The following is a 25,800-nucleotide window of genomic DNA, read 5'->3' as shown; positions in this document are numbered from 1 at the left end:
TTCCACTCCAGTGATCCAGGGTGTGAATCATCCTTTTGTCCAGTGTTTATATGTTGTATATACCTCCTACGCATTACTCACTTAGTAGCCTTCTCCATTATCAGATCAAAAAGAGATAACTCTGTTGTCATGAAGCTTAAAAGTACCCCTATAACCACAGAACTTAATGAAATAATGTCCTTAATAAATGCTAAGAAAACCAGGTGGCACTGGAAGGAAAAAATAAAAACAGCACAAAAATGAAAGTCATACTTGGAAGCAACAGAAAAGAGAATATAGAAAACAAAAGCAGGGACATGAAAGACAACTTGAGGCAACAGAGCTATACCAAAAGGCTTTAAAAGAACCAGAGAAGAAATGAAGCTCAAGAAGACAAGCAAAGCAATGAAGTATACATTTATTTAGGGCCCCTAAAAACAAGAACAATAAGATATAAAATAATCAAAAATATATTTAAAAAATCATTTTTGAAATAAAAATTTGAAGCTACCAATTCAAAGGTCACGTATTTCAGTAACAATGCATGTGAGTGATCAAACTGGTAAAGTATCTCTCTTGATAAAGACACTGAACTTCAAAAGGAAAGAAAGAACCTAGTCATTATTTCTAAGGGACAAAAAAATGAGGGACCCTTTAACCTTCCCATAGTTGCAATATAATAATTTTCCTTAAAAAATATTTCAAGTATCAGATCTCTGGAGTACATGATTTTTTCCCTGGGGTCTTGACATTTCTCTGCCTTCTTTTAGCTTTCCATTTCTTCCTTCTATTTTGTGGTTTTTTTCCTTGTCCCTTTCTTCCTTTCCCCCTCCCTGCTCCAGAGACAAACATTAGAGATTTTCATATATGGATGAATTTAAGATCTATAGTTCTCTGAAGACATCTTAAACCAACCATCCAGTCCACAAAAGCAAAACACAGTGCCAAAATTGCTGGTAGCAAGCCAGGAATACATTTGATTGCAGAACTGAGAATCAAAGAACTCCTAAGACAATGGCAGTCACAGGTCCATCTGTGGATTTTATTGACCCTGCTAAGGTACAGGGGACTATAACTCAACCAAGGAGGAAGGCTATTTGTGGGATGGGTGAGGGGTTAGGGAAAAACTAATAAATGTCATTTAAAACAAATAATTCATGTACAGTCTAAATAACATTCTGTATAAATGTTTTAGAATAAATAAATGGAAAGATGATGAAAGAAAAAGAATGAGATGAGATCACATAGTAAAACATGGGGTACTAAAAAGCTAAGTTTGAAGCAAACTGACACGGTAAGGTTGAGGATAAGAAAATCAACAAAGATCTGTCTGGCAAATATAAACCAAAAGAAAGCAGGATCATGATGGCAATGTCAGAGAACTACAAGTCAAAAAGCACAAAATAAGGCAAAGAGAGCCACTTTAGAGCAAACCTACAACCCACAATAACAACCTAAGAGTCATGAGTATTTTTGTACCAAATAATACTCTTAAAACATAAATAAGAAATAAAAAGTATACAGAAACACAAGTAAATATAGGAAATTAATTCATTTCTCTCAGAGATAACAGGTTAGGCCACAAAAGGCTAAAATTCCTGAAAGTAAAAATAACACAGGGCCGGGGATTTAGCTCTGTGGTTCTGCTGCCTGCCTCGCAAGCACAAGGACCTGAGTTCGATCCCCGGTGCCAAAAAAATAATAATAATAAAAATAATATAGATAATATCACCTTACATAAAAAACATAGAAATTAATCACAAAATTAGAAAAAAAAGTTCTTCTGCTTGTAAGTCTTAAATTTCTCTCTAATACAAACTTTCATCAAAGAAAAACTCTAAGTTGAAATTGTCAAGCATCTAGGAAATACCAATAGTTGAAATACAACATATCAGAAATAATAAAATATTGCTAGAGCAAAGAGAAATTTATGGGGGCCAGGGATTTAGCTCAGTGGTTCCAGCGCCTGCCTCGCAAGCACAAGGTCCTGAGTTCGATCCCCGGTACCAAAAAAGAAACAAAAAGAAATTTATGTATTTAAATATTTATATATCTAAATAATTAAGAAAATGAATAATTTTATATGACATTTAAATTAAAGAGTTAGGGAAAACACAAACTAAAGGAAACAACTGAAAATTGAAACAAAATAATGAAATGGAAGAAAGAAGAATTAACAATAGAAGAGCTCAAGGAATGACCTGTTCTTGTTCTTCAGAGAATGGAAACTGGAACTCAAACATCCTTTGTATTCCAGAATAGGGTCTCAAAACATTTTGTAATCTTCATTTAAATTGCTAGGAGGCTTGGAGCTATTAGTTAATCTATCTTCCAATACACTGTTCAATGTAGCACTGAGTAAATGATACAAGTTGTCAATGGATTAGTGATCAACTAATAGCTCTGCTAGTAATTGATTTATTTTTCTTCAATAAAATTGCATAAACCAAAAAAAAAAAATAGAAGAGCTCTATCTTTGGAAGAAAAAAGTTAAATTCACAAACTATTAGCTAAGTTATTTATGAAATGTGAAAGAAAATGCAAATACAACAAATAAAAATAGATGGCAGGGTTTAGTACTGGATCCAGTAAATATGTGCTGAATAATTAAAATATTAAACTTCCTCAGATTTAATATTTTTAAGGACATACTGTATTTTATTCAATTCTGTGGTACACATTTTAACAGGATTTGAAGCTGAGATTCACTTTGCTATTGATGGTATCTCACAATAGCTGTGGATAAATTTAGTTGTTAATTCTGGTGATGGACTTACTGTATGACAACATATCCTCAACATTTTCCTCCACTACAATCATTTCAGAAAAAAATGAGTCCTGCTCATTGACTAAGCACCATCCATTGCTACCCTCTGATAAGATAAAGACAACACCACCATCAAAACTTCCAGAATGGGAAACAGCAACTTAGAAGAAAATGTAAAGGGAAATGATATTTAGAAAGTTCTATACAGTACAAAAAACAAGGATATTGTATGGAAAAACGTGACCTCAATGACTTTGCCTCAAAAAGCAATTCTGAAAAAAAATTGCATATTGGATGTGAAATTTCATGAAACATCTCCAGACCTAAAATCATTCCATGACCTTGATCTCTGATGCTAAGTTTCTGGTATACAAGAACTCTAACGGGCTTTTCCATTCCTCCTGTCCCAGTTCTACAGCCTGCTCTGAAACTTGGCCCTAGGGCAAGGATTCTGCATCCTCCAAACAGATGCCAGAAACTGACTGCTAGACTTTAAGATTTCTAGTTGCCAGCAGTCCTTGGGTCTCCATGACTGTGCTCCACTCTAATAATAGAACAGATATTGCATTGATATCTTATATCCAATAATTTTCCAGAATTATGATTAGAAATAATACCACCTAGACCAGAGATTCGGCTCAGCGGTTCCACCCACCTGCCTCTCAAGCGCAAGGTCCCAAGTTGGATCCCCAGTACCAAAAAAAGAAAAAGAAAGAAATGATAGCACCTTTGGGTACCAGTTCTTACCAGACCTCTTCCAGGATCTTCAATAGGATACAAGACTAAATTCACTAGAAGCCCTGTGTTGACACGTGATTCTTGACTCCAGCAAATAAAACAGTAGGAAGGAGTCCACACTTGGTCTGGGATCCAAACATCAGGGGGCTGAGAAGAAAGCCCGGAAAAAAATATTAAAACTATTCAAGTTTTATAGTCATACACATTGATAATAAGGGAATCATATTTTTGAGCATTTTAAATAGTTTTCAAACATTATGATTTGAACATACTTTTTTTATTCATTTTGAGAATTTGAAACTAAAAGAGTAGCCTATATGAGCTATAATTTTGATGGCAAATGTTCAAACAAATGGATAAAGTGGAACACACCAGTAGCAATATAATCAGTATTTAATCATGAACAAACTCTATCTAGAGGGGGAAACCAATGTAAGCAGTAAACTAAGATTTGTTGACAAGACCTTAAATGAGTGTGTATTAATACAGCAATGTTATCTATTCTTAGATTAATAAGAAATTACTGTGTTGGCACAATCTTAAATTTGATGTCAATAAGGTATATTTACTTTTTCCCACATAGAGATTGCTGAACTAATTCCTATATTTTTAGTGAGAAATTTTTTTGATACAACTTTTTCACCTGACATTTAAAAATGTCTATTACAATTTAAAATGACCACATCTTTTGGCTCAATAATGGTACTTCCAAAAATTTACCCAGAAAAAAAAAATTACTTACACAGGAACACAAATGAATGATAGTCACCATAAATGAATGAATGGCATTTGCTGTAAAATTTTCATAAAACTAAAAACTTGGAAATAACCTAAATGGCCTCATTAAGGGATTGGTTAAGCAGATACAGCACACTCACTCAATGGAGTACTAAACAATCAACTTAAAAGAATTCATAGCTTATTATTTACTTCTATGATTTGGGTGTCTGTCTCTCAGAGTTAGAAACTTAATCCCCAAAGTCACGTGTTAGTAGTATTTGGCAGTGATACTCTGGAAGTGACTGGGTCAAAGGGACTTCATGAATAGATTAATTCATTCATGGATTAAGAGAATAACTGGTTATTGAATGAGTTGCTTTTACTTTATAAAAGCGAGCTCTCTTTGACAAATACATTCTATGTCATTATGTGATGCCCTCCACCATATTATGATGTAGCACAAGGCCCTCACTAGATATCAACCAGGTGCTTCACTATGCTTTTGGATTTCCTAGCTTCCATAACTAAATAAATCTCTATTATTTATAAATTACTTAGTTTGTGATATTCAGTTATACAACAGAAAATGGACCAAGACAGTATTGATACAAAAAGATGTCCAAAATATACTTCAAAGTAAAAAAAAAGAGGCCCAAAATGCAGAAGCATATGTATGATATGCTCATTTTTGTTAAGTACACATATTTACATATAGATGTACGTATTACACACTGCTAAAGTTGTTTTTTCTGAGGAGCAATATAATAATGATTTTGTTTTCTGTGTTTTATAATGCTTTAGCTTTTTACATATTTGTTATTATTAGACTATAAAAAATATAAATTCAAAAACATTTTTAGCTGGACACAGTGGGCCATGCCTGTAATCCCAGCTACTCAGGAGGCTGAGGCAGGAGAATTGTAGGTTCAAGTCCACCTTGGACTTAGTAAGACCCTATCTCAAAGGAAAAAATAAAAATAAAAAAAAGGTCTGCAGATACAGCTTAATGCTAGAGTACTCCTTGTTTCCATTCCCAGTACTTAACAGGAAAAAAATTAAGATTCTGTCCCATTTGCCTTTCCTGTGTCATATTCTAATAACATGTCCCTGAGAAAGAGAAAACTGCAGTTTTCTGTCAGTATAGAACAATTCAGAAAGTGTTACTTCCCTATTTAAACCCTCTTTTAGAGCTTAAATTGTATGCCCCCAAAATTCATATGTTGCAGTTCTCAGAATGTGACCTCATTTGGAAATAGAGTTCTTGGAGCTGTTACTGGAATCCCAATAAGACTGGGATTCATAGCAAAAGATAAAATGTGTACATAGACATAGACAGAGGGAAAGCAACATATAAGATGACAGCAAAGATTAAGGTGATATTTCTACAAGGAACACCAAGGATTTTAAGCAAACACTAGAAGCTAGGCAACAGCTGTGGAACAGATTGTTTCTCACAGTCCTCAGAAGAAATTCGCCTCCAGACACATAATTTTTGCCTGAGTTTTCAGATTTCGGTCTCAAGATTTGCAACGTTAACATTTTACCTGAATCTCTAGCTTGCCTACCTGTCCTACAGATTGGGGACTTGCTAGATCCCACAATTAAAAACTAAATCTCTCTCTCTAAGTGTGTGTGTGTGTGTTTGTGTGTGTGTGTGTGTGTGTGTGTGTCCGTGTCCATCCCATTGGTTTTGTTTATCTGGAGAAACCTAATACATCCTTTCCACTTCTAATAACTGGACTGAAACTCCATAACCTGTCATTCTCGACTCTCCTTAGCTGGCCCCAGAATCAACCATTCCAAGGGCATGGCCTCTAAAATGTAGCGGGTAGAAATATTCCATGTTTTTTCATTAAGTCTACATATTTCTCTCCATTCAGTACACAAAACATTATATTATGTGAAATTAGCAACATAAATTGTGAAACATAATCATGGTCTTGTTTTTGTGCTTAATAACCACACTGCTCATTTCATAAAATTTAATCCTCTCCTTAAAAAGTTGGTAATAACATATCCTCTTAAAACAGTTTTCCTTTAAAATTTGCCTCAAATATAAAAGAATTATCCAATTCTTCAGGTACCTATGGCTTCTTAATTCCTTTTTCAACAAATATCCACGTGCTCTCAGCCTGTAAAAACCCTTTTCATCTTCCTAATTTTCTCAAATCACACCTCTTTTTCTCATGACTTTATATCAGAGCTTCTTGTCCTTCGAATTACTGCTGACATTTTGGGTCAGATAATCCTTCGATAGAAACTAAGGCTATCTTCTGGATAGGATGCTTAGCACAGTCTCTTGCCTCTTCCCACTAGGTACGAGGGACACATCTTTCACTTTCCCCACCTCTCCTCCTGTGACAACCAAAAATGTTTCTAAAAATTCTCAAGTAGACCCTCGTATGCAAAACAGCCCCTGGTTGAGAACCACTTGCCTATTAATAGTCATACCTTTCTTTGGACAATAATAACATCAAGGCCAAATTCTTTGCTGCCAGTGAAAAGCTTTTACCATAGTTCATTTTGTATTTTTTTTCACCTTGCTCTTTTCCCAGGTGAACGATGGGAAAAGCAGTGTCAGAAAATCAAGAGATTTTAGAAACAGATTACTCATATTGTTCTTTGGTTGAGGGAGAATTATTCAATACAGCTGTTATGTTAATGTTTCTCAAAATCTGTTATGTATTAGAGGAAGGAAACAATTATAAAAGATAAATGTGATTTTGCTCTCTTATTTCATTGGTTATGTGTTAAAGAAAGTGAAGTATGAAAATCTCTCTCAAAAGTTCCTTAATGAAATCCAGTGACTCACTCTTTCTCAATGAAGAATAGATTTCATAACCAAATGAACAAAAAGCAGTTCTTCAAAATGAACAGTACATATAATGCAATGAAACCCGGTGACATGAAATACGGACCACCTGTTCTAATACTTGCATGCTGTTGGCTGTTACATTTAAAATGTCACACTTGGAATGACTGAGGGGTGAAGTCAACTCTTGATTTTTCCACACTAATGGAGACGAATATAGCTGACCTAGAAGGTCCCTGATCTCCGTCCATAAACTTAAGTGTGAGAAATATTTTTACCTTATTCAACCTAATTTATATGTCAAACCCTGAGGAAGGGCAGGGGTAAATTTAGAATACTTCACTATCACAATACTGTCTGGAAATTGTGCTACTTCTCAGGTTTTTCTGCCAAGGAAGTGCCTTAGCATGTCAGTAACATGAAGCATGACAGGGAACAGTACAAATGGAAGCCTGCAGACTGCACCTCACAATAGCCCCCTTGCCATCTTCCTGGGGACCCACCGAGATCTTCACACTGTGGTACAATCACATTTAGATGGGGATGGGGGTGGGGTACCAGTGAGCTTCCTTCTTGGACTCATCCAGCATGGAATCTGGATGGAATGGAGTAGACATCTTTTACCCCAGCAGAATGTGTGAGAGAGTTCTTTAGAACTGTTCCACCTCTGAAATCAACTCATTTTTATTGTCATAACATCCCCTCCGTGTCCTCCTTTCCCCCTTCCCTTCATATATACAGCCTGGTGAGTCTTTACCTCTCCAGAAAGTAAAAGCAACAATCACCCAGGTTATTTCTTGCAAATAATTTGTCACTGCTCAGAGATGCTCCATTATCCTAAAGATGTAAGCTTTCTGCCACCAAGTTTCCTGAATTTTTACAGTTTTTATGCTGGGGTTTTTTTCTGCTTACTATCTTAGCACATCCTTTCCCTGAGATACTGAGCAGAAAGTAACTTTGATGTTTAAATGGTAAGAAGTGGAATTAATCAGTAGGAGGGTAAGTAGATGTATATTTCTTAAAATACTATTATCAAACTATTGCATTTACTTACATTCTTACTTGATGATGAGTTAATATTTGATTGTGTTAGGCCGATGTTTTGAAAATTCAAATCAAACAGAATAATAAAACATTATTCATTACTAAGCTTTTCTGTCATTTCTTCCATGAACATCTTCTCCCATATCTTTGGAATTAAAAAAATACAATAATATTGACAATGTATACACAGACATTAAAGAGTCTATAGGAGATAAATTAGACATTATATGGGTAATTCTGGTAAAAGTATATAAAAATAGTAAGCCCTGAAGCCTCACAGTATTTGTGCCTCAGGAAGACTTAGACATGTGCTGTAAAGGTCCTAGACACTAATTTCATACACCCTGTATTTCTGAGCTTCTAGGTTTTATCCCAGAACAAGACAAAACCAAATCTCAGATGGCAGTATTAAGACCAATTGCCAGTCTTCTGCCAGGTAGCTAGTTTCCACATTAAAACAATGATCTTGGGAACTAATTAATCCTATTTCCTCCACCCCTGGAGTAGGATTTTTTCCAGATGACCTTATCAGTTAAGTTTCTTTGACTGCAAGCAACAAAAACCAATTTTAGCTCATTTAAGATTTAAAAAAATGTATTGATTCTCATAGCAGAAAATTCTAAGTTAGCATGATTTTAGACAAGCATGACAAAGACCTCATCCTTAGGGGCTGGCTAGTGGTTCCTGACATTTTCAGACTTTGACCTGAGGCAGCAGAAAGACAGCTAGCTTCTGAATAGCTCAAACAAAGATCAGGGTATTTAATACTGGGTCTTGTAACCCACTCACTGTCATTATGAGAAGTGAATCATACAGTGATAATCTGGGGTAGGGGGGTCACCAAAATTTTTCCATAAAGAGCCAGATAGCTCATATAGTCTGCCATAACAACTCAACTCTGCCATTTTAGAGCAAAAACAGAGATATATAAATGAATGAGCATAGCTAAGTTATGATAAATCTTTATTTTGGACACCGAAATGTGAGTACTGTATAAGTTTTATGTATCATGAGATTTTACCCTTTTGATTTTTTCTGCTTATATTCTTTTATTAGTACATTTTAGGTATACAATACATTTACATTTATCATTGGGTGCTTATACCTGTACATGATGTATCTTGGTTCTTATTTTTTCTCCATTCCCTGTGCTTTAAAAGTGGTAAAAACTATTCTTAGCTCACAGACTTTATACAAACAGGCAGCATTTTCTAGATTACCCATTTCACCTGAAACACTCACACTGAAAATGAAGGACAAGTAGATTCCTCAAAGCAAAACTGGGATGGTGAGTTCTGAGCAAGAAAGAATAAATGTTTCCCCCAGCACCATGATGCTTCATTATTTTAAGCCATAAGGGCTTGGAGATGTGTCATCCAGTGAACTCACAGAGCTCATTCTGAGGACAGAAGCATACAAACAGCCCATACTAGCTCCTCAGGGCTACATACAACCCCCCACCACTCACCACTACAGTTGTCCAGGAGGTAGAGCCATACAACTACCTTCTGTAACTTCAGCAAAGCAAGCAGGGTACCAGTCAGATGGATAGCTCTGCACTACTAGTGCCCCATCAGCATTTCCAAGCCATGATACAACCATCAGTCCAACAGCACCACCTTGGGGCTGCTCTGGTGGTGAATCTGAGAGCCTGGATGTGAAAGTTGAGGATCTATCTTTTGCATTCAAAACATCCATACAATGCCAGAGAAGAGATCTGTTGTTGTAAAATAAGAGCATTCCAAGATGACCAAAGGTGTCTAGTGAATCCTGAGGCTCACATTATTAGCTCTCCATTCTGGCTTCACCTAAAAAGGAAGGGTTTTGAATGATGCTCTGCTCTATGATATAATGTTCTAGTTCTTGACACTGAAGTTCCTGTTTACTGCTGATCAGTTGTTTACTCCATAATCCCCCTGACCCTAAACCTGTTATTTTTAAATAAGCTATACAATAGTTTCCTGGAGGTGAGGGGGTTTTAAAATATCAAAATCCATGCTTCTCCTTAGCCTGTTAATGTAGAATTTTTCTGAGTGGGACCCAGACATCACTTAAGGTGATAATAATGTTCAGACAGGGACCATTCAGTAAATGAGGGCTATCCTTTATCAGGAAAATCTAAGTGTGGAACAACCTATGTCCTTGAACCTAATTCTGTAGAAAACTGGTCCCAAAGTCAGTTCTCCCAGCAGGAATATGAGCCTTTAACTTCCAAAGCCTCCTTTGGCATGTAGAGGTACCTTCCTTTGCTTTTGCTCTATAACACTACAGCTAAGGTCAAAACGTAACCCACCATTCTCTGCATCCCTGTATTGGTCAGCTTTTTCATCCCTGGAACAAAATACCTGACATGCACAGCTTAAAAAACAAAGTATTTTGGCTCACTGTTTCAAAAGTTTTATACCTGCATCAGCTGACTCCAAAGAAGAAATCTGGCAGAAGGGCATGCCAGAGAAAAGCTGCTACCCTCATGGCAGCCAGGAAGCAGAGATAGCAAGGAAAAGAAGAAAGAACTGCATACAGGATATAGGCCCCTCTCCCATCATGACCTACTTCCTTCAACTGGGCCCACCCTTAATAAGCTAATTCAATTAATTCATTGATGAGGTCAATGCCTTCATGATCCACTTACCTCCCTAGGCCTAACTTCTGAGCACTGCAGCAAGGGGATCAAGCCCTCAACATATGAGTCTTTGGAGGTACATTTTATATTTAAGCCATAGTAGCCCTTTCATCTTTCCCCATCATCCAAAAAAAAACAGATTCCTGTTTGCTTCTTGCCAAGCAGTCTTGATGCTTTTGCTCATCTAATTCCTTCTTCTTGGAATGGTCTGTCCCTGCATCTCTCATCACTTCAGTCCCATCTTCAACTCTAACTTTGTTCAAGATGACAAACCTTCCCTGAAGATGAGAAATGACTACCTATTTGCTCTACAGCATTTCCTGCTTCTTGCTATTATAGTGTTTAGCACATTGTATTATATTGCTTTCCATCAAGTCTAAGACACCATCAATTATGAAACATAGTATTAGTTTATAAAACACTAAGGAACAAAAAAAGCTGCCAATAAAATTATAACAAAGCTATGTTACTTAGAATTTTTACTTTACACATATTGAAAGAGTTCTTTTACTGTAACTGTAAAACATATCTAAAAACCCAGAATTTCATTAGCATTTCTTACTTAACCAACCAATGGTCTCAATTTTTCTTCCATCAAATCACATGTCACAGAAAGATAAGAAATTGCTGTTCAAACTCAGCAGGATATTTCTGATATTGAAATCTGACACCTTAATGATAGTCCCGCAGGAAGAATGAATTGGTCACATCAGCTCTTGTTGTTTTGAAATTTCTTTCTTGTCTTCAAAGGAATTTGACAATTTTTCCTGCCTCTAGTTGAATTTCTAGGCATGTGATACCAGTAATTCTCAGTCTATTATGCACTTAGAAATCAGCTATGGGTCTTGTTAAAATGCAGATTCTGGCTTTGAAAGTCTGGAATGGGGCCTGAGGTTCTGCATTTATAACAAATCCTTAGATGGTGTGGATGTTCCTGGACCAAAGGCTACACACTGTGTACACCATGTGTACAGTAGATGAAAGGCATCCTTTTGCACATCTCAGTCACAAGACTGTACATAACTTATCCAACTTGTATTTTTCTTTCTCAAGATCCATAAAGTGTTTAATTAATTTGCAAGAAAATGAGAAATGGGGTTATCCCTCAAATTATATGTATTTACTGCATTGATACAAATATATACTCCATTGTTTTTATCCTTTCCACACACATGCTAACTTTTCATTCTAATGCTGAATTACGGTTTAATTTTTAAAGTCATTTTAAGTGCCAATTAAATTGTGCAGTATCAACAATGCAGTTACCTCAGTTAAGGAAGGACAATATCAGCAGTTATGATCAAGCCTGCACTGACCCTGAGAACATTTAATGACTTCTGCCCAGCCACAGTGTCTGTAAGACACCATCAACTATAAAGCACAATCTGATTTCCAATATGTGAAATACGGAAAAAAAAATATGTGCCTTAGTAATGATGCAATACTATAGTTTCTGTGTTTTTGCCCCTTCCCCCCAACTGTGCAGTGAACTACCTGAGTGCAAGGAATAGAAAGCCTTTGTCAGAAAGACAGAACATACCATTGGGCAAGAGGTAAGTGTGTGAGACATAAATGTAGTCCTGATACTCTCGTGATGATGTTTCAGCTGGGTTAGGAGTTAGTGACTCATACTTATTTATAACTCACATGTATCTGAAGTGCTAACTGGCTGTTCCTACCCAAGGCTTAATGTGAGTAAACTAAGGACAACCAATGAAACTTAACAGCTAACAATAACCCAGATTGGTAGAGTAGATGATAGTGGTATTAAAAATAACTTATGGTGTCATTCTTTAAGATTCTGCTTACTGGTCTTTGCTGCCCAAAGCAGCACTGATCAGACCCAAAGCTCAGCTTCTTCTCAGTCTCATTTTTCTACCTTTCCTGTAATTCGCTGTGTGCTGCTGTGGTTCGTAGGAGACTAGGACCTGAGTGGTGGCTCCAGTCAAATAGAAATTCAACATCCTTCTACTGTTATTCATTTGGGTCTTTTAGTTCATGGTCATCTCTGATAAAAGTACATGAGTCCTATATCTCCAAGAAGAACCGTGGGAAAGAATTATGTTACCATTTTGTAAAAGCATTTCATGAAATAGTGTGTTCATTAACACAAAAGTTAGAAATACAAATTAACTAATTATTATTGAGAAAATAATCAAAACTCTTGGTAACTGAGAAAAATAAATTTTAATTACCTGATTTTAAATTCCCAAACCATGGTGCAATACTATAGTCACTATTCAAATAAGAAAAGTCCTCCATCTAAAGAAATCTCAATGAAATGGAAGTGGGCTTTTTATAGTCCAAAAGCATGAGAATTTAAAGAGTCATTATTAGAAAAAGACCTTGGAAATCATCTTGTCTAAACCCCTCATATTTATAGGGTTGAGATTTTTATAGATCTTTCCATCCTTGTAATTCTAATATTCCTTATAATCTTAACACTGTTCGTATGAAAATATAAGGTTGTTCAAATAGATTCATAACAATAAAGTTTTTCTTTTTATATTAAATCATAATATTTTAAATATTTTCCATTTAGAGAAGGGAAGTGAAAATATCATTAGAGAAGTCTCTGCCTATAACCTCTATCCTTACATAGTAGAAATTATTAAAAAATGTAACTAGTGATCCTTGCTAGGAAGACATACAACCAATAATTTTACTAGTCAAGGACACTAAACACAGGATTATTTCTTCTGAGACCTATGAGATGTGGGGCCAGGGATTTAGCTCAGTGGTTTTGCCACCTGCTGCGCAAGCGCAAGGACCCGAGTTCGATCCCTGGCACCAAAAAAAAAAAAAAAAAAAAAAAAAAGACCTATGAGATGGAGAACTCAGGGAAAGTTTCTCTTTTTATTTCTGGGCAATATTCTTCAAAGGTTATAGAAAAATAACCTCAAAATTGAAGCCAATTTTTCTCTAAAACATAGTCTTTTTCATATTAAGTCATTTAAACTGAGGATCGTGGTATATGCCTATAGTCCCAGATAATGCAGATGCTGAGGTGGGAGGACAACTTGAGCTCATGAATTCAAGACCAGGATAGGCAACATAGCATTCCTCTGCATCAAAAAAAAAATCATTTAATTTTCTTTGTTTTTATCAACAAATTGAAATTATGATTGCTGTATTCATTGCCTCTTCCTAACATAAATGTACCAGATTTTGTTATATATTGAAGTAGAAACAAAAGGCCATGTCTCAGTGTGTTCAAGGCACAAATGTTTTGTGGACATCATCTTTAATAACTTTATAGAATTGAATTGAAAGGGTTAACCAATGGGTGAGTCTTCTAAGATACCCAATTGATTTCTCAGTAGGATTATCTGAGAAAATTTTAATGTATTTTTTGCTTTCATGAAGTTACAAAATTAGGTATGACTTATTCATGGGACTAAAGCTGTTACGGTTAATGCAAACTACATTTTTTTGCTTTTTGGAGGTACTGGAATCGAACTCACAAACTACATTTCTTATTTAAAACCTTCCACAATTTAAAGAAGTCCAGCAGATTTTCTGTAAGTGGCTTCAGGAGTAAATATGATAAGCTGAGTGAGGGCAGATCTCCTCCTCTTTCTTCTTAACACCTTTATTGATATATAATTGACATACTATGCCATTCACTCATTTAAAGTGCACAACAAATGACCTTTAGTATAGTCACAGAGTTGTGGAACCATCATTAATCAATTTTTAAATATTTCATTACCCACCAAGATTATCCCACACCATTAGCACATCCCCCTATTTTCTCCCATTTCTTCCCAATTCCCTTAGGCCTTGGCAACCACTAATCTACTTTCTATATACATGCCTGTTCTGGACATTTACACATGATTTGTGCATTCCTTTTCATATAAATGTAATCATACAATATGTGGCCTTTTGAAATTAGCTTCTCATAACTCTGATATATTGCACCTTTACAGTCATCTCAAATATTTTCTAATTTCTCTTGTGATTTTTTTTCAACCTTGATTTCCACATATTTGCAAATGTCTCGACTTTCTGTTATTAATTTCTAATTTTGTTCTACTGTGGAACACTGTTATTTCAATAATTTTAAATTTATTGAGTATTATTTATGGTCTACCACAGAGTCTTATCTTAGAGAATATCCCATGTGCCCTTGAGAAGAATATGTTTTCTGTTGCTGTTGGGTGGTTTGTTCTACAGATGTTTGTTAGGTCTACTTGGTGTAGAGATGCTTAAGTCTTTTCTTCTCCTCCTCCATCTTCCCCCTCCTCCTTGCTGCTCTTCTGCTTAGTTGTTCTAGTCATTATTGAAAGGGAAGTATTAAGTTTCCAGTTGGATCTGGGATGTTACCCCGAAGGCCCATGTGTTAAAGGCCTGGTCCTCAACTTGGTGCTAGTGGAAAGTGGTGGAAACCTTAAGAGATGGGACCTAGTGAGAGGTCTTATCTCACTTGGAGTGAGCCCTCCAAGGGATTGTGAGACACTAGTCTCTTCCTATCTCTCTTTGCTTTCCAACCATCATGAAGTGAGCAGCCTGTTCCAGCACATACTTCCCATCTTCTTGGACTGCCTCAACACAGGGCCAAAAGCAATGGGGCCAAATAATCATGGAATGAAACCTCTGAAAGCATGAGGCAAAAATAAATCTTTCCTCCTTATATGTTGATTATCGAGATATTTGTTACAGGGATAGGAAGTTGACTAACACAGTTTGCTAACAAAACAAAACAAAAACCCCGGTTTTATTTACCTGATTATTTCTTGCCTTCATTTCTGAAGGATGGCCTAGCAAGATATAAGATTCTTGATTGGGAGTTTTTTCATTCAATATTATGAATATGTCATCACGTTGAAAAAATTTGTCTCCATAGTTTGAAACTTACTGGTGTTTCCTTGTATTTGACAAGCCATTTTCCTCTTGCTGCTTTCGATATTTTCTTTGTCCTTGAATATTTTTCCTTTGAAATGGCTAGATGTAGGTCTCTGTGTTTGTCCTGCCAGGAAATTTTTTAGTTTTTTCACTGTGTCTGTAATGTTTTTCATCAAATTTGGGGAGTCTCAAAGCCTTACTTCTTTGAATAATTTTTATGTTTCTTACTTTTTATCTTCTAATTTCTGATACTCTGATTATACATTTTGTTATGCTTAATTACATCTCACATTTCTGAGTCTCTGTTCATTTTTATTTTTTTCTTTCTGTTCTTTAGATAGCATAATTTCTATCAATCTATCTTCAACTTTTCTGTCTCTCCTGTCAGATCAAATGTAGTATTGAGCATTCTGTTAAATGTTTCATTCTAATTATATACTTTTCAACTCTAGAATTTCCACTTGATTCTTTTTAAAAATAATTTTTATATCTTATTTGTTATTCTCTATTTGATGAGACATTGTCATCATAACTTCTTTCACTTCTTTATGGTGTTCATTAGTTCTTTGAAAACATTTATAATAACTACTTTGAAATCTTTGCTTGATCACTGAGTACTAAGGAACAGTAGATAGGAGTAAGCATTTCTGATGTGCTATTGCACAGTACGGTAACTATATAAAGCAGTTATGTACTTTATATTTCAAAAAACTATAGAAAGGATTCTGAGTGTTTTCACTATAAGGAAATTATAAAAGTTTAAGAAGGTAGATATACATAATTTGATTCAAACATTACACAATGTACACATGTATCAAAACATAATATAATACCCCATTAATTTGTGTAATTTTTGTCTTCATATATAAGTTAAATAAAGAAAAAACTCAGCAAGCTACATTATAAACCAGTTAGAAATTCAGAGAGAATCAGAGCAAGAGATAAGCAAGAAGAGCCCTCCTGGAGTTGGAACAAACAAATGTCAAAGACTACCCACAGAGCCTACTCTTGCAAAGAGTCCTAAATTTAATTGGATCATACTGTGGAGCAATTAATGATCCATGATCTTAATAAAAATAATAGAGCAGGGGCCGGGGATTTAGCTCACTGGTTCCGGTGTCTGCCCTGCAAGTGCAAGGTCCTGAGTTCGATCCCCGGTACCAAAAAAACAACAACAACAAAAATAATAGAGCAATGATCCAGCAATTAGGGGAGCTGGATATGATACATATAGAGGCAGGTATGGTACATTAATAAAAAATATTAGGGAAAGAAGGATCAAAAATATACTGCCAAAAGCCCCTTCATTCCAGGTATCTGTACACATACCCAAAGCTTTGACTTCTAAAGAGCTACATTAGAGGTTGCAAGTAGTGAGGAATAAAGATCACTGAAATAGTTCAATCTAATTACCAAAAAAATCAATAAGGAAACAAAAACAAGCTTGGAGAGGCAGTTCAGTATGCTGAGTTGTGACAGTATTTTACTTTAAATGTCCCTTTTTCAATTTTAAACTATGAGATATGCAAAGAAAAAGGAAAGAGTGACTCATATATGGGACCAGGGGACCACACAACAAAAATTGAGATGACTGACATTTGAGAGAATCCAGATGTCAAATTCTCTAAAACACGTTTTTTAAAATTTATGTTTCTTCTAAAGAAATTAAAGTTGTACCTAAGAGATCTACTTTGTTGAAAGTCAAATTCTTTATCATAGAATCTGTCTGCTTGAATTTACAAATTCAAGTAGTTCTAGTATTGCAGATAGGTAAATTAATTAGATACATTGCAGGTAGTTAGACAGGGCCACCCTCAAGGCGCCAGCCCACAAGGAGCCAACACAAGGAGGAGCCAACAAGGAGAACAACTGAGGCACATTCACTGGTTAACATTATAAAAAAAGAAAAGAAGCACTACTTCCCCTAGAGATAGATAGAAGTGATTGGTATTCTAAATGGGAAACTCCTTGTATGTGACTTGTCTTCCCATTTGATCCCCATTTATCAATATTACCCAGGTGATTGTACTTGTAATCTTATTGGTTGGTCATGATTTGTCCCACCTCATGCCCACCTTGTAATTTTCCATTGGGTCTTACAGTTTTGTCCCACTTTGTACACACCTTACCTCATGGTTTTGCTGTATAAAACACCTTTGAAAAGCATGGTGGGTGGGTAACCCATTTTCCAGGCCCTTTCTGCCTGTCTCTTACACAGAAGCTATCTTTCTCTCAAGAAATTTTTCCTACTCTTAACCTCTGTTGTTCCTAGAATTCATTCTTTGATTTTAGAGAACATGAACTCGCGTTCTGGATATCTAGCAAATTTGGGAGTTATACCTGTTCACCCTATATCACTAGCAAAAGTTTTCCATCCCTGAGATTATCTCTAGTATTTCTTTATTCATTTATCCCTACAGAGATATTTATTGAATATAAGCCTTATTTATTTATCTTTTGATTGTGCTGAGGGTTGAATCCAGGGCCTTGTGCATGCTAAGCAAGCATTCTACTGCCAAGCTACAACCCCCCAACCGATTTCTATAATTCTGGTGTGTGCAAGAAACTGAAATGTTAACCCAGGGCTTGAAGAATATTAATGTGTCTTTAAAAGGATCTAATTTGTAGACAAAGCAGTTTAGTTACTGAAGTCAGAAGGAACCTGGTTTTCATGTATAAATTATTCTGGGTCCCATGTGATAGATTTGAGCACTTCCCTTAAATGGCTACAAAATTTCATAAGCTGCCTTGGCCCTAACTGAGTCCCAGTTCTCAGTTACTTATCTCCCTGTTTAGCTTAAGCACACTGGCAGACCTCCCTAGTTAGTAGGTAGAAAATCAGGAAACAGAAAATCTTTCTCAATTCCTCGGCAGGAAGGGCAAAGAGTCAGAAAACCACATACCAAAAGACTAGAGCTTTGGTGACCTCTTGTGGGATACTTTATGAATAACCCATAGAAGAGTTTCATAGTGGAATCTGAGACACGTTTTCTTTCAAAGACCAGGAATACATTAATGGAACTGCTGAGAGCCAATGGGCTTGTTACAACCTGGAAATGCATATACATACATTAAATTATCAACTAAGTGTTAATAACTGTATTGGGCTATGAGAGCTTTCATATATACAAACACTTATCAGGTGTAATTTAGAATAAGTACTAAAATATGTTAGAACATCCTAAAGTCTTTTATCCTGCCCATAAAATAAGAAGGAACTTCCCACCAAAAGTTCATCCTTCCTGCAAGGTATCAAATTACAAGGGAGTTTGGGAAGATATTATGAGTTAATCCAAGTAAAACTATTTTGTCTGTACAAGGAAAATGTAAGTGCTCAATAAATCAATAAAAAGAATTATCTGCGCACTTAGTAGTTAACATTAATAATGTTAGACCTGAAAAGTACAGTTATGCCATAAATTAAAACATTTTTTTGTTAGACTCTAGTTACTGGCAGCCTATGACTTACAACTCAATTTATGATTTTTTTACTTTGTAATATTGCAAAAGAGAGCAGCAATACAACCATTCTGTTTTTCTCCCACAGTACAGCATTCAAAAAGTTATATGAGATATCCATGACTTTCTTGAAAAATAGATTTTCTAGATGATTTTCCCAACTGTAGGTAATGTAAGTGTTCTGAGCATGTTTAAGGTAGGCTAGGCTAAATTATGGTCTTCAGTAGATTACAGACATTCATTTTTTTACTTACATTCTTTTCAACTTAACTATGGGTTTATCAGGACATAAGCCCATCATAAATTGAGAAGCATATGTATATTTACAGTTGATGGGATGAAGAACAGATGGACTCATCAACAAAGTATCCATTGATATTACATACAAGGGCAGGATTCTGGACCAATGGGCCAAGGTCCCAAGCCAGTACAGTAATTATTATGGTATATTCTGTTGTTTGTAAATAGCAACACTTAATACACATGCAAAATCTAAAGAATAAGTAAAATTTTGGTTTTTCTGCCAGTTAATAATGAATAAGTTATAAGTTATAAAACAACACTGCTAAATAAGAAATTGGTTTTTAGAATTTCAGATTTCTGCTTTTCTTCCGAATTTGTTTTTAAGGTCATTGAATTATTTTTCTTGTTTTTTATATATCAGAGATTTGAATGTTATATTATCATTTGGCAGTCAATGAACCATTATTTTATAACCATGTATTTGTCATCATTTGTATTGATTTGTACTTTATAATTTGGTACCTAGTAAAAATACATGGAAACATGTAGTAAATATCAAACTAAATGGATGAATTATTTTATATAAAACATCTTAACTAGATTTCTACTACAATGAATTTATATCAATTGATTTGCTTTGAGAAAAAATTATAGTTTTAGCCAAAAAATGGGTATCCACTGTTTGGTGAAAAATTTTTAAATAAGAAAATAGATAACCTTGTGAAGAGTGTGTAGGAGAATAAGTTTCTTTAAAAACCCAGAAAATAATATGTAAGAAAAATAGTTCTCTGCTTAGTCCTGTAACATAAAAATGAAACCTGAATATTGGGTTCATTTTAATGACTTTTGCTCCTTTTGCTATCTCTTTCTTACTTACATGATAAATTATCTCATTCATAGAGACCACTGTCAGAAGCTAAAATAGATTTTTATGATTTGTTGAAGCTAGAGTTGAGTAATACTGATTAGGTGCCCTGATCCAACACTAACTACAGTACATCAATATTTCTTCTACATCAAGGGTACTAAGGCTTGGTGTTTGATGATTCTAGATACCTCAACAGTGACAACTGATGGGAGAGATAAAAATCATTGTCTCATATTTGCAAACATAATACTAGTTTAAAAATCTAGTGCCATATCTTGCTATTAGGTGAGGAGTAAAATAATAAAAGGTGAATTGAATTGGTATATCAAGTAGTTAGATCTAGGATTGTAGTGGCTTACGCATAATCCCTTGGACTCACATCACTGGCCTTTCAGCAGAATATCTGTTTTCCATATGCTTTGCAATATCGTTCTTTGAAATTTCAGAGAAAGACACATCCCTTAAAGAGTGCTTCCTTAATAACCAGGTTTCTCTGTAAATTCTGGATTAAGAAATCTAAGATATATTTAAGGTTCACATAATTAATTTGTTTCTCTTTGGTTTTGTCTTCTTGAAATCTAGTCTTGTGGTCAGTTTTATGGCTCTGAACGTATCGAGATGAAATGTGTATGTTAGAAGGTAGGCAAATAAAATTAAAGGTTATTGAATACAACATTGCAAAGCTAAGAACCATATTATCTAATAGATATGTACAAATGTTAATGAGTTTTCCTTTGCTTATATTTAATTCTAAAGATGATTATTTAAGAGATTGTACTTTGATTACAAGCAATTAGAAATTGGACGTCAATTTTTTTTTAATCTTATAAAACCTGTAGCTCAATCTTGGAACTCAACATTGTTAATAATTTATGGGTAGATTTCACAATTAAGATGCAAGAATAATTTGAGAATTTAATAATTGCTTATCCCTTGCTTGGAACATTTATCTTGTTTTACATAAGTATAAATTTTTAATATCTTAGTACTGATGTTCATGAATAATTTTTAATTATATAAACTTGTAAAATTAAAAAATAAGCAGATCTATGCTGAAACATAATTATCTTCATATTTGCACATTACTTTTCGTCCTTATCCAAAGATAATCTTATTTTTACACAGTAGAAATTCTAGAGTTAGATGCATGTTGGGCACATAATTTTTATTTCCATATTTTCTACAGTCTTCTTAAATCTCAATGTAAGGATGAACAATATTTTATCATATTGATGTAACATCATTTGTTTTATGGTTATATAAGTTGTTTGTAATGTATTTGCTATTGACCATGAAGCTGTAATAAATATTTTCATATAAAATCTTTTCAATGGTTTTATTATTACCAATAATTTGTGCTACATCTCTTCTGAAATGACAGTTTTAGAGCTGTAAAGGTCAGAACAAGAAAAAAAAGAGATGGCACACCCTAAAGTGTTTTATTCAGAAGAGTTTAAAGGAAGAACTATTTATAAATGTGTGGGCAGAATTATGTGTACCAACAAGGACAGGTGAAACACAAAGAGGCCAGCAAAAGTAAGGCACAACCAACAACCTATTAAAGCTGAGGTGCAAAGGCAGAGAGACTATTAAGAGCTGAAACTGTGGATGGGTGGACAACCAGTGATGAGCTGTGTCTACTGAGGAATTCAGCCAGTGCTGGAACTATAGTGAAGTTGAGAATGGTGGGATAAATATTCCTATCTCTCCTTCATCTTGCCTGTCTATCTCCTGCCATGTTATTGAAAGCTAAAACCAACAGAGCAAACTCAACTAAAACTAGGGGAGAGGAGGCCCTACAGAAAAAGGAAAGAGGAGTGCCTGAGTTACACAGTCTACAGAGATTAGTCTCTTGGAGCAGGGAGAATGCATTTGCATGGGGAGTAGGATAGTAGAAAAAAACTAGTACAGAAAGTGTCAGTTTTATTAATTTAAATATTTAATTGGAACAATATTTACTTACAGCTTCAAATATTTCTCAATGATCTGACTCTCTTGCTGCTTTATTTTAGTCCATGCACTTGTCATCCTTTAACATATTTTATAACATCATTTTATTTTCCATCTCTCTCACAAGAAATTAAGTCCCATGAAGGTATGAATTTTATGTTTTATGTTTTATGTTTTCATTTTATGACCTCAATAGGTATCTGACGAATGAAGGAGTATATTAAGGAACCAGAGAATTCTTCATATAGAACTTTTTAAAAATATAGGGCTGGGGATTTAGCTCAGTGGTTCTGCCACCCGACTCCTAAGCACAAGGTCCCAGGTTTGATCCCCGGTACAAAAAGAAAAAGGGTAAATGTGTATATATATATATACATATATACATATATACATATATACATATATATATGAAGGTAAGAGATTTATTCAGAATGTTTAAATGTTATAATGTGGTTTTTCAAAGAAAAGTTCTTGTACTTTTAACCATTTTCAACTATTCTATTATATGCAGAATAAATAAAAGGGACTCAAATTTAATACAATTTATAAGATTATCTCCACATTAGTAAAATGGAGAGCTTTCTTATTTGGAACTAACTACATTAACATGATTTAATGCTGAAAAGACTTAAAACAAATTAATGCTTTATTTGTGTTGATGTCTTTTAGAGTTCCATATCTAAATAAAAAACCAAGAAATATGAACCACATTTTTTATGGATTTTAATTGATAGGATTATAAAGGAAGGCAAATCAGGGTGAAAAGAAATAGGAGATGGCTAGATAACTGTTGGACAGGGAGAGGTTACTCCCTAAACTGAATTGGCAGGATTCTTTCTCAAGTTGGATTTAACAATGACAGACAGAGGATGCCAAGATCAGCCCTAGTTAAGCAGAGGGACTCAGAAGAGCCTGACTAAAGCTTTGGTCAAAGGAGACCAAACATAATTTATATACACGTAAATACATGATTTATGGCACAATGATACTAACTGATGTGTTATGTCCCATTTCACCTTTCCCCACCCTCCACACTGAGACATTTACACATCTAATTACTTCATTTAATTCCTAGACCTTTTTCTAGATTGGGAAGCTAGAACAGAGGTCTCTGTTGCTTTAAAAGTCATAAAGACTGAGAACAAAGATGCCAAATTATCGACATTTAAGTGCAGAAAGTTTCAGTTCAAATATAAAACAGAAAATACTTGGGAGAACATTTAACCAAGTAAAACCTATCCTACTTCCCCCCAAAACCCAGCCCAATCTGACCTGATACATACATTAAAGATACCCAAAACTAAGGAAATTATAGGGCCCAGCAATAACGTATAACCACCCTTGAAATGAGTTGCCAAGGGTGGGGGGTATTCCAGGGGTGGAGAGGTATCGGGCCCTAGTCAGTCTGCCTATCCAGGAATAGGGGAAAGTAAGGATGCAATTTGTTGGCAACATCTTTCCTATCACAAGAAAGGAGAGTGTGGCTGCATTACCTAGGGTTGAATCAAGGAAGCAGATAAGCCTGGCAAGCCTAACACAAAGGACCTCTTGACCACAGGAAGTCACCTGGAGCAGAAAAATATGGGCTCTTATCACTAAGTATTACACAGCCTTGACACTAAAGCCTGAGCTTTTAGGGATTTTACTGTCATAACAAGGGGTTGCACATGAATGGTGCATACTCAAGCCTAGAGCAGGCTCTGATTGTACATCCCAGCAAAAAACCATCCCAAGATATAGCAAGACCTGGAAGTAGATACTGCCCACTGCAAGAAGGGAATGAGTTAGGTAAGGTGTTGACTACTGAGATGCTTCTGGCTACATCTCAAAAACAGGATGGGAATCAGTATGGGAAACATTGTGAAAATAAGCATGGAGCAGCTTGCAAGAAAGATGAGAAATGATTATTTAAAGATTCAATTAAGAGGTGACATTGTTGAATTCTCCCTTTAAACAGATTGCAATGATGGAGGCAAGGAGGATGGACTGTAGGTGGCAAAACCGACAAAGATGAGGAAGATGAAGAGGCCAAAACAATAACTCAAATAAGTGAGAATGAACACCTGATGGATCGATATGAGAATTATTACTACTGCTGTAACTACTACTACTACTATCAGTGTGTATGTGTGCACACTCATGTGCACATATGTGGAGTCATGGGGATTGAACCCAGGACCTTATGAATTCTTTTCTTGTTTGTTTGTTTTGAGATAGGCTCTCGCTAAATCATTAAATTGCCCAAGCTGGGCTTGAACTTGCAATCCTCCTGCCCAGAGTACTGGGATTACAGGTGTGCACTGTGACACTTGGTTTGAGAGTTATTATTACGAGTATGAGAGGGGAGGAGTTTCAACTAACTCTAAGCTCCCTGGCTTTGGTTTTTAGTGCATAGTGGCACCATCAACCAAGAAGGTGGGGGATGTGGCAAGGGGTATGGAGGATTTGTAGTGATTTGGAGTGTGTTTATTTCATTTATAGTCCTTTCAAGAAGAAATTTAAGTTCCTGGGAAGATCTGAGGAAGTTAACTTATGGGTAGTATTAAATACTGTGCTAATAAGATCCATGCCCCATCTGTTCCCTTCCTGAGAAGCACATTATATGAAGAGAGGAGAGAGAAATCAGTTAAAAAATAGAATCCTGAGAGGACCAATGAAAAAGGATAGTCAAAGGAGGCAAACAATAGCCAGAAAGGGTGGATGACAGAAGAGAGTATCTTAGAAACGAAAGGGTGGTTTTATGGAGTGGTCAGTAAGCTAAATGAACAGAGATTCATTCTTCAAGATAAATAGGATTTGGAAACATGAAGGTCAGTTATGCTTGGCTAAGCATTCTTAGGGTAGAAGATAGGGGATGAGGCCAGATTTGAATAGATCAACGAATAAGTGCGAAGAAGTGATCAAATGTAGGCTACTATTTCAGAAAACACAGCTGAGGACAGAATCAGAGGGACAGCTGACATTAAAGGAGCACATCAAAGAGTTTTAAAATGGAGGGCCATGAGCCTAGTGAAAAGACACGAGCAGAAAAGTTGAAGGCATATGAGGAAATTGGCAAGCAGACAGAATAGGATTCTAATCAAGACCTCAGCAGAAGGCTTGGACTCAAGAAGGGGAGAAAACAAATCCATTTGGATTGGAGGGAGATTCAGGATGAGTAAGGTTCAAAACTGGAGAGAAGGTAAGGATATTTGAAAGTTTTAATTCTTTTTTCACTTTTCTTTCTTGGTACCAGGAATCAAACCCAGGGCCTCACGCTTGCCGGGCAGGTGCTGTGCTGCTGAGCTACATCGCCGGCCCAAAAGTTTTCTTCATAATACCTCAATATTATCAATAAAATAAAAGACTAAAGTACCACCAGGAAGTAAATGAGTGTTAAGGGCTTGGATGATGATGGTTCAAGGGAATTCCCAAGGCATTCATGTGTGAAAGTATGGCTCTCCAGCATGGCAGTTGTAACAGGTGTTGAGGCCTAGTGGGAGGTACTTAGGTCATTGGGGAAGCTGCCTTTGGCAGAGATTAAGGTTGTTCTTGTGGGACCCCTGAGCTCTCATGAGAGTGAGTTATTATAAGAGCAAGCCTGATTTCTGAATCATTCTCTGGCTTGCTGTTTAGTGATATAATCTCTTCCTTCTTCATGTACTCCCAACCATTGTCACACCATCTTCCATGAAGTCCTCACCAGAGCTGAACTGATGTTGGCATTATGACCTTGAATTTCCAGAACTGTGAGATTAAAAAAAAAAAAA

At 35.6% G+C, this 25,800-nt stretch overlaps 1 long non-coding RNA gene across 2 annotated transcripts in view; it reads right to left on the bottom strand.

Moving 5' to 3' along the window:
* The window catches only part of LOC110347046 (uncharacterized), a 313,267-nt gene that overhangs the window by 258,197 nt on the left and 29,270 nt on the right, over window positions 1-25,800 (bottom strand). The window contains exons 2-3 of one of the 2 annotated variants that reach the window (XR_015442477.1): window positions 8,071-8,205; window positions 3,494-3,631 (exon numbers count right to left, since the gene is read on the bottom strand). This is a non-coding gene — a long non-coding RNA (uncharacterized LOC110347046). The remainder of the gene's footprint in view (window positions 1-3,493; window positions 3,632-8,070; window positions 8,206-25,800) is intronic. The other variant, XR_015442478.1, reaches the window with a different exon arrangement.

This window comes from Heterocephalus glaber, unplaced genomic scaffold, assembly GCF_053883595.1.
Source record: "Heterocephalus glaber isolate CG9 unplaced genomic scaffold, H.glaber_assembly_v1.0 deba00001550, whole genome shotgun sequence".
Taxonomy (NCBI): Eukaryota; Metazoa; Chordata; class Mammalia; order Rodentia; family Bathyergidae; genus Heterocephalus; species Heterocephalus glaber.
The sequence above is the reverse complement of the archived record's forward strand: the minus strand, read 5'-3'. Positions and strand labels throughout refer to the sequence as shown.